The sequence below is a fragment of the Lactuca virosa genome, chromosome 2 (genome assembly GCF_052849685.1).
Source record: "Lactuca virosa cultivar CGN04683 chromosome 2, Lactuca_virosa_CGN04683_v6, whole genome shotgun sequence".
Taxonomy (NCBI): Eukaryota; Viridiplantae; Streptophyta; class Magnoliopsida; order Asterales; family Asteraceae; genus Lactuca; species Lactuca virosa.
Window position 1 is genome coordinate 266,938,718 of NC_136427.1, and position 10,763 is coordinate 266,949,480.

A 10,763-nucleotide genomic window follows, 5' to 3' on the forward strand; every position below is an offset into this window, starting at 1 on the left:
ATGTTTATTAATGCCTTACATTTAAGTTTTGGCATTTTGGGCTTCTTATCAGGTTGTGAAGAGAAAGAACAGTAGGTGAACGACGGTGATGATGGTGCGTCGGAGATGAAGAATGTAGAAGATGGGTTGGAGATGGATTTGATAGGGGCTACCGGTGTTTTGTGGTGAAGTTGGTGTTGTTGGTGCCAAAGGGTGGTGGTGGTTACAGAGTGTGGTAGTGGTGATGTGTAAATATGAGGACTTTTATGACAATGGTGACTGATTAAGAGGGTGTAAATTTGTAATGCCCAGATCTTGAGGTACTAAATGTTTATTTATTTATTTATTTATTTTTTATTTTTGGCATTTTAGGGTTTGCACGACGTGGAAGAGGCACCACCACGACATGGCGAGGCAAGCTTAGAACGTTTGTTTCATTTAAGCCGCCATGACGTGGCAGTATATGGCCACGACGTGGCAACTATCTGATGGAAAACCCTATTTTTTCGGGTTTGCTCCCTATTTAAAGGAATCCATCAACCTCCTAAAGCTCTAAAGAAACCCTAATCTCTTTCCTCCATTGTTGAAGCTCTTTTTGGTGTTCTTAGAAGTTCTTGAAGGAAGAACGAAGAATAAGTGAGCTAGGATTAATCAAGCAAGTCTCCATTCTTCGCCTAAGCACTCTTTTGGACCTTTGTAAGTGTCCAAGACTTGATCGTTGTCATGAAAGGTTGTTAGATCTTGAGTTTTGTCTCTTAGTCTTCATGTTCCTGTTAGTTGGAGTGGTGAGATCTCATAAAGTTTTCAACTTTATGAATCTCTAGGACATTTGGTGTGATTGATGGTTTGGATATGAAGTATAGTTGAGTTTTTGAGCCATGCATGAGATTTTTATCAAAAACCCTTATTTTGACTCATTATGGCTTCAAGACATGCATTAGACACATATGTCTATACAACACCAACTTTTATGTTAGTTTTGGTGATAGAAACCCTTCTGGAGTTGATGGGCTAAGGACTTTTTGGAATAAGTGCTTAATGGATGAATCCATGTCTTGTTTAGACTTTTTGGAACCTAGGGTTTGGGATTTTGACCTTTTAGGTGGTCTTAATGGATAAAGTTGGAAACTTTATCCTTCTAGACCATGTTTCAGACCAGATCTAAGCTTTGAAGCTCTAAGGGTTGAAGGAAACAACTTAATCCATTAAGCTGTTTGGAGCCCAGTTCCCACGACATGACATCAGGTCGCCACGCCGTGGTGAATGGGGATGAATCGACTGTTTTGTCCTGATTCGGTGCCATGACGTGGCAAAGGATGGACATGACGTAGCGATTCGCCGAACTAGGAAGTTTGACTGTTGACCTTGACCTTTGACCGTTGACTTTTGACTTGAGTTGACTTTTGGTCAAACTCCTAGTTTTGGAAGAAGAGCTAAGGGCTTACTTGGTATAATTGTATAGATGTTGCGTAGCATCGGTATTTCTGGTAGTGAGATCAGTAGCAACTGACTATCGACTGCAAGGTAAGTCTTTCTCACTGTACTTGTGGGTTGAAGGCACCAATGCTAATCCACTGGATTGTGTTATGTAGGATGTTAGTTGTCTTTATGACTCTTGATGTATTATTGGGTTGAAATATACCACAGGGCTGGGCCCCAGGACTAGGCCCATGATTGTATATTTGGGTTGAAAGAAACCCTAGGGCTGGGCCCATTATTTCTTGTTTGGGTTGAAACATACCGTAAGGTTGGGGCCATGATTGTATGTTGGGTTGGAATATACCCAGGGTTGGGCCCAACTATATGTATGATATGTGGTATTTTGGGGAACTCACTAAGCTTTGTGCTTAGGGTTTTATGTTATGGTTTCAGGTACTTCTAGTATGAAAAGGAAGGACCCGACATGATCACACAACATCCCCCTTATGTTTCCACATTGATTTCTATTTTACTATGTTCATTGTGATATACTATTTTGTGAGGGATTTTGTGACACCAATTGTATGAATTGATGACTTTTAAATTGAAAATTTTTACCTCTGTTTTTGGGATGTTACAAGTTGGTATCAAAGTCTTGGTTTGAGGGATTCGGACACAGTTTTAGGTGTGTTAGAACTCAAACCGAGGAAGTGATAATTTTTTCAAAAGAAAAACAATTTTTTTAAAAAGATTTCTTTTATGATAAAAAGGGGTGTGATGCATGTAATCAGCCTAGCTCAAGTAATTGGTTCCCAAAATACCAATACCCATGTGTTATGATTAGTATGCTTGAAATGTGAATTGCATGCTAGAGTAGGGCTAAGGATACCTTCCGGATTCGTATGTTAGAATTCCCTGATTTATGTGATGCCTTATAACCTAGGAGGATTGGATGCTATGCGTTACTTGGGATTGGTATCGGCTCAGTTAATTTCTAAGCATATTCTTTAAAAATTGTACACGACTAGGATCATATAGCCCTAGGATGGTTGATTTAGCCTTATTTCCCGTTCCTTGTTTGGTTGTGGGCTTAGGGTAGAATCATTTATTCGGCAGTCTATGTGGTTCCATTTTCTGTACAATTTGCATGCACAAAGCAACCAACAATGTTGGATGAAATTCCTAGTAATTTAGAGGCGGGAAAGTTGAGAATTCCTAGGAGAGCCTAGGAAATGCTATAGTAGGATATGTATGTTGTTTAGCATAGGGATTATGTGTATGGCTTTAGTGAGGTGACTTAGAGGATTCAGGATGGTTCTTTAGGAAAGTATGTATAGGTGTGGAATGTAGTATTGGGACCGTACTACTAAAAGTACATGATCTGTACTCGAGTAAGGGACGGTCTCGAAAATTCTAGGGGACCTGCAGGATGGAAGTTTCATCGAGTTTATTTTGATCGTTTGAATGTTTGTGTTTCAATTTGAGTATGGTGACCAATCGAGGAGGAGCTTCTGGTTCTGTTTCTGGCTCTGGTGTCGAACCAATTGATAATGACAATGGTGACCAATCAAGGAGGAGCTTCTGGTTTTTGTTATGGATATGGTTTCAAACCAATTGATAAATGGTTGCGTGAGTTTATCACCTTGGAGATCACTCGTGGTATCATGGAGGCCACACCTGTGATTTTCGGTACCATCAAGGAGTGGATTATGGAGGTTTTAGATGAGCGACTTGGGGTATTTCGGGCAGAGATCGCCACGGGATAGTTAGGAGCATGGATTCCCTCGTTTCAGGAGTTCAAGGCTTGTGGAGCTTAGAAGTTCTTTGTGGCTAAGGAGCCCATTTCTAGCCACCGATGGATCGCTAACATGGAGAATACTCGACAAAAAAGCTTCTGCCTTGAGGGGGCAAAGGTGTGGTTTACCACCTGCCTTTTGAGAGAACGAGTCTGTGATTGGTGGGAGGAGGTTGATCGTGCATTGGGATCCGTGGCTGTGGTGGCCATGACTTGGGGGAGTTTGTTACAAGATTCTAGGATGAGTTTGCATGGGCGATTAAGGTGCAACAGCTGGCGAGGGAGTTTCAAGACCTTCACCAGACTACTGAGATTGTGGAGGAGATCACTGCCAAGTTCCGGGAGAGGGATTTGTTGGTCTCACAGCATGCTGCGGATGAGGAGATGAAGAAGGCGAGATACCATGATATGTTGAGGGATGATATCAGAGAGTTTGTGAGCTTTTCGAGGTGCAAGACCCTGAATGACATGATTGCGAGAGCCCGGGAACGGGAGATTGTTTGGAGCTTCGGACGAAGCGCAAGCCGGAGCAGGTGCAGACAACGGTGGGCCACGCAAAGAAGTCCAATACTTCTGATTCACACACTAGACGCCAGCAGGGTCGAAGCCGTTGTGGCAAGTGCGGCAAGCCGCAAGGTGGGGCATGTAGAACGACAGGGTCGAGCTGTTATAGATGTGGTCAAACTGGGCATATGAGTAGGGACTGCCCCCGGGGTGTACTGATTTGCTTCCACTGCAACCAGACATGCCATAAAAGGCTGACTGCCCGAGACTATCAGGAGAAGCAGCGGCGGCGCCTGCACCGACCACCTTGAGGATCACTGATGGCCGCCAGGTCAAGGCGGAAACACCTATGGTGAAGAGCATAGCATTTCAGCTGACAGCTGAGGAGGTGAAAGCAGCACCTAATGTGGTTATTGGTATGTCTCTTTACGTTATCCTTTACTGTTTTCTTTTTTTTATGATTATATTTTATCTGATCATGTATAGGGAATTTCTTAGTCAATGGTATGAGTGTTCATGTTTTGTTCGATTCGGGTGCTACCCGATCCTTTGTATCTCTTGCACTTAGCAAGAAGTTTAGCGATGCTCCTAGGATTTTGGATTATCCGTTGTAGGTAGAGATTGCTGATGATCGTTTAGTGAGTGCTTCAAGGGTTCATCGAGGGTGTGTTCTGAACCTATTCAGCGAGAGATATTCTATCGATTTGGTTCTGATTCCTCTACGAGGGTCGAAGGTTATCATAGGGATTGATTGGTTGGGTCCCAATGGGGTCATGATTGATTGTGAGTGCCAGCTAGTGAGAATTCGAACCCCAAGTGGGGGAGAACTGGTTATTCGTGGAATGGAGCTCAGCATGGACCGACCCTCTACTCAACTGCGAGGGGAAGAGATATCTTAAACAAGGCTGTTCTGGGTTTCTGGCTTATGTGGTGGATACTCGGGTTGGGGGCACGACGACGTTGAGTGAGGTGCCCATCGTTCAAGATTTCCCCGATGTGTTTCCTGAGGATTTACCTTGAGTGCTTCCCAAGAGGCAGGTTGAGTTCCTGATGCGGCTTCGATAGTCAAAGAACAATATCGATTAGCGCCCCCGAAGATGCAGGAGTTGTCCACGCAACTGCAGGAGCTGCTAGACAAGGGGTTTGACAAATATGAGGCATTAATGAACATAAAAACAAACTTTTGTTGATTTTTCATAAGAAATGCGTTTCTAGGCCACATAATGTGTATAATGGAGCTATATTTAGGAATAATAGCCTCTGCTAAGCCTTTATTTTCTGAGGTGTCATTTGATCATGAAAGGATCTTCGATATGTTGTGTTGGTCCCAAACCCTTTGTAGATTCTTAGATCGAATACAAGCAAGAAAGAAAAAAGAATTATCACAAAGATACCTTTCACTAAGAAAGGTTCTCACAAAGAGAATGGGTGCACTAAGCAGAAATATTACAATCTCTCAGAAATATACCCCACAAATTCTATACAAATCATTGACATTCTCACCAAGAGAATGTCTCCTTCATCTAGCCTAACCAACTACCTAAAAGGTAGGAGTATAATTCTAAGAGAATATCTTCAGATCTCCATTTAAATCAATAATATCAATTCCTAAGTTATAGGAATTGATAACTTCCTTGAATAACCAGATCTTCAAATAATAACGTCCATAATAAACTTCTTTATGCATCTTGGACGCCAGCTCACCAAGAGCTGTATAATCTAAACGATGATATGCTGATGTTCAGATGCTAATGACATCAGACGCTGATGTTGTCACTGCATCATGTTGATGCTGATGAAGTCTTCTGTCTTCAGCTCCAGATCTAATCAGCTCAGGCTGCCTTAGATCTGATCTTCAGTCTTCAGTAACTTCACACTATCTAAACTAAAAAGCTCATACAAATTAGTGTGTCTAAGTGATATTATGTACACTTACTTAGACGATACTGATTGTTTACAGTGAGCAGAATAACTAACCATACAATCTGTGTTTGACATTATCAAATCTATACACTTGAGACAAAATACGACCTTACATGTTTTAATTTTATGGTAAACATTTTACACCAGGACCTAAAAACTCAACACTTGAGTAGCATTTGGCCTAGAAATGCACTTTTTGCTACAAATTAACAAAGTCTTCTTATATTATATAGGATATAGATGATATCTTTATGATTGTAGTAATAATATTTTAAAGAGAATCACAAAAAATTCCAAAACTAATATATTAATTATCATTATTGTGTTTTTTAATAAAAGAAATTATCTTTATTTTGAGTTTTTTGATAAATAAATATAAGTTTTTTTTCGAATAATTTAGTATATATAAACAAGAAAATCTCTAGAAAAGTCCTTAAACTTTAACCTTATTAACGAAAAAGTCATCAAGAAATTTTTTTTATTTTTTTATTTTATTTATTTATTTATTTATTTTTTGCAATTTAACCATTAAAATCAACACTAACCGGTTGCAAATGTTGTTTTGCAAGTTTTCACCGGTTTTAATGGTTAAGTTGAAAAAATAAATAAAAAACCAATCGGGTGACTTTTTTTTATTAATAAAACCAAAATATAGAGGTTCTTTTTTTTAATTTTTTTTTTATTTTTATTATTTTTTTTTGCAAATTTCCCTTTATAAATTTAGTAACTTAAAAAAAATATATTATTAGTTGCTATTTTAAGACATTTTTCTATAAAATATTAAAAAACTTTTAAACATCAATTATATATTCAAAATATTCAATTTTACCTCAATTTATTTGTTTTAAAAATATTCAGACGAGTCGATTAAAATATTTTTTTAAATTAGAATTTTTCATTTTCCTTAACTTCATTGTTAAACAATATAACCATTTCTAAAACTTACCAATTAATATGTAATGAATTGCTTGGAAAAAAAAATGTAGTACACAAAATAGTTTTTAATATCTTTAATATATAATGCTTAAATTTTTAAGTATTTAATATTTTTCAGGTAGAGTGTTTTTTGATACCACGCTTGCAGATTCTGACGTAAGTACAGCACAAGTCAATTATTTTGCATATCAAAGAGGCCCAATTTTGTATTTATGAGAGAAATCGGATCGGATGCATAAAAATGTCTATTTGTATTTTTCTGTGGTTACCGACAAACATAAACTATTACCTCATTCATTTGTATTGATAACATCACATTATCATCCCTTTATATTCATTACTGAATTAGTTTTATTCATTTTTAAAGATAAAAATTAGGCTTTTCCACTATCCATATATAGTAATTACTCCTTTAACTAAATGATAATCATGTTATTATAGGGCTGGTTAATAATCGATGGTCATTTTATTATAGGGCCAGTAAGTAAGGGGGACAATTTAGACGACCGTCTAAGGCCTAGTTTTAGTCCCCCAAATTAATGCTAATTACAGAGAGTTTTTATCGTCACAATTGATTCGAATTGAAGGGAAAACAAATCAAATGAAATTTAAAAAACTTAACGGAAAACGAATCGGCGTTTTGTAACATCCATAAAAATCACAACCAATTTAAACTTTTCAAAACAACCAATTTACTAATAAAAGTGTTTACATAATCATTGTTTCCAATATATTTTTAAAATCGGAGTCTCCCAAGATCCAATCAGTAGTAAAACCAAATAGGTGTACGGTCACGCCTTCGCCTTGCCACGGTCATCTGAAACACTTGAAACCATAAAAAAAACTGTAAACACGAAGTTTAGTGAGTTCCCCCACAGTACCAACACACAACAGATAACATATTCAAATAACAGCATGTATTGGATCCACAACTAAAGACTGGATTACCCCTGAGCCCACAGTATGAGTCTGGCTTGCCTATCAGGCCCACAGCTCATATCTGGCTTGCTCCTGAGCCCACAACATAAGTCTGGTTTGCCCTCGGGACCTACAACTTATGTCTGGCTTGCTCCATGACCCAATTAGTCATCAGACTGGAATACCAATGTTCAGCCCTCAGTACGAGTCTGGCATACCAACCGATCCTCAGCTCGTATCTGGAATGCTACTGAGCCCTTAGTATTAGTCTGACATGCCCTTCCCGGCCTTCAGCTCATATCTGGAATGCTCCAGGGTTTGTTGGCTACAACACAAAGCAGTACAACCTCAACCCAACACAACATGTCGACATATAACATATAACATATAACAAACATATACAGATAATCAGGCAGACAGGATCACAGGTAGTCCTATAGATCTACCAGACTAACATATCGGCAACTAGCATAATCATGCAGATCTATTCCATACTCAGCATATAAATGTATAGCAGGATATCAATCCAATGGGCCGGCCTTGGTGCCTTCGACCCGTAAGTACAGTGAGGAAAACTCACATCGATCCGTTGATAATCAAATAACTGCTTGGACCGCTGAACCGGGTAACCTCGTGCCAACTAACAATAAATACAATTTTAATCAATAATTAACCCGATAACCCAAAACCCTTAGGTTAAACTTGGTCACCCTGGTCAAAGTCAAAGTCAACGGTCAATGTCAAAAAGTCAATATTTTTTCCCAGCGGAGTACGCCATGCGTACCAAGAGAGTTCGCCCAACGTACTCTGATGTTGACCAATAGTGGGGCGCTGACCGCGTACGCGCAGCGTACCACCAGGTACGCCTAGCGTACTCATCCCAGTCCCAAAACTCCATTAAGAGCTTATTCCATTAAGTTCTTACATCCAAGCCCAAAATGATGTCCTAAGTCATAAAGTTTCCAACTTTATGACTTTGCATGGCTATAAAGTGCTTAATGTCCAAAACCCTAAGTTCTTAACCCAACAAGACATCAGAACTCTTGCATGGAAGGGATAGAAGGGCCAATATCACATTTTTATAGTTCATAATAGCTTTATAATGGATAAAGTTTTCAACTTTATCCATTAGAATGGTCCCAACAAACAAGATCTAGTCTTTAAGTCACAAAGGAACCCAAAAGTTCATCTTTTTCAACTTAATCCATTAAGTACAAGTCTCTAACTTTCAGATCTGAATCAAAATGATGTTTAGATGGATAAAGTTTCCAACTTTATCCATAACAAGGTCACAAACTTTCAAGATCTAAACTTTATGCACTAAAATGATCAAAAGCTCACAACATCCAAAACTAGTTAGATCTAACAAATCCATCATTAAGATTCAAACTTTATACCTCTAGAAGATAGATTAAGGTGAACAAAGTCCAGATCTACAAGCTCCAAAGTAACCAACACTTCTTCAAGAAGTTCCTTCTTCTCCAAGGTGCACCATGCATACTCCAAAGCACTCAAAAACACCTTCTTTTAGTACACAAGGCTCAACTAGGGTTAGGGTTTCATGGAAGGGGTGTTAGAGGGGTGGAGACTGAGAATGGAGTTGGCTTGGGGGAGTTAAGGAGCTTAAATAGGGCTCAAACCACAAAAATAGGGTTTGGGCACTAATTGCTTACGCCCAACGTACTGCTCGTACGCCCAGCGTACTCAGGGTGCCTCAGTACGCCCAACGTACTCAGCACAACCCAAAACTGACGAAACTTCAAACGGACATAACTTCTTCGTTCTAACTCTGACTTTGACGTTCTTTATATCCACGGAAAGGTAACGAGAAGCTTTACACTTCTATCAACTCATACTTGCCTTAAAACTTTCCGAACAAAAATAAAAAATTCATAAAAGCCCGAATTGACATTTTACCGAAATACCCCTTGGCACCAAAACACAGACCGAACTCCTGAATCATCCAAATTACATTACCCACACCTAAATGGGGCTAAATCTCTTTTCCTCAAAGGCCCTAAGCGTGATGATACTCGGTCTTCGGGTCACCACCCCCCACATAGGAAACGATTCGGAACAGGGCATTACAACTCTCCCCCACTTAAATTAGATTTCGTCCTCGAAATAACTCCTTACCACCCTCATGAGAACCAACGTTCCAAAAAAAACCTTCTAGTGCTGAACAAATCACCGAACCCACAACTTTCGATCCAAAATGCTACTTCTATAATTCTGAAGCCCCATAACTTGCCTATTGAAAACATCTGATACAAAAATATCATGACGACTCCCAATGCGAGTCTTATTTATATAACCGCTATAGAGAAGCACGAGCAACGCCAGCATATTCTACAACCCATTAGATCTAAACTTTAGAACCCATATTCCATAACTGATATTCATCCTTTCATTGAACCCACCCTTTAGCTTTGACTAAGAACACCAACAAACACACAGAATGAAGCACTCAAAACACATCGATCGCGAATTTCAACCAATTCCAAATCCATAAGTTGTACTTAAAACCTTAAATGAACCCTTAACTACTTCACACGCCATTCGCAACCACTACTCCTACGAGTAAAGATGAAAAATCTAGGAATTTTCACATTTGCCTCCAATCCTTATCAACTCAGGTGTACCCCCACCTGGCAAATCACTCGAGACATTCACAATGAACTTCATGATTCTGGACTCCATAACCGATACCCAACCTTGGTACCCAACCCCTAATAATAGCTCACGAACCAACAGGATTTATAATTCAAACACTCCGCAAGAGACATTCTGATGTACGACTGATACTACCAACAACCCTTAACTCCTTACTTTATCCAAACCAGCTGATTCGTGAGTCTTCCCACTTCTATCAACGCGCCAAACACCGAAAGTACCACAAGCAAAAGAAATGAACAATCATGATCACTGGGCCCACAACCTATGTCTGGAATACCCCTACAAGGTCCTCAGCATAGGTATGTATTGCCTCCAAGCCAACAACATGAGTATGGAATGCCCTACCCGACCCTCAGACAATGTCTGGAATGCTCCCGATATCACACTAATCTTGTCGACATTACATCATTCACCCAGGACACTGGGCCTAAAGATACTCACCTCATTCCATCGCCTTTCAGGGACCTAAACAACGTCCCTATCAACGCCAACCGAGCACAAAAATGGCGAAATCTTACCACGCTTAATTCCTTTCACAGAACAAGCTACTACCAATGCAAAACCCTATGAAAACATGGTCGCACACAACCCGAGAATAGGATAAATGGTCGTA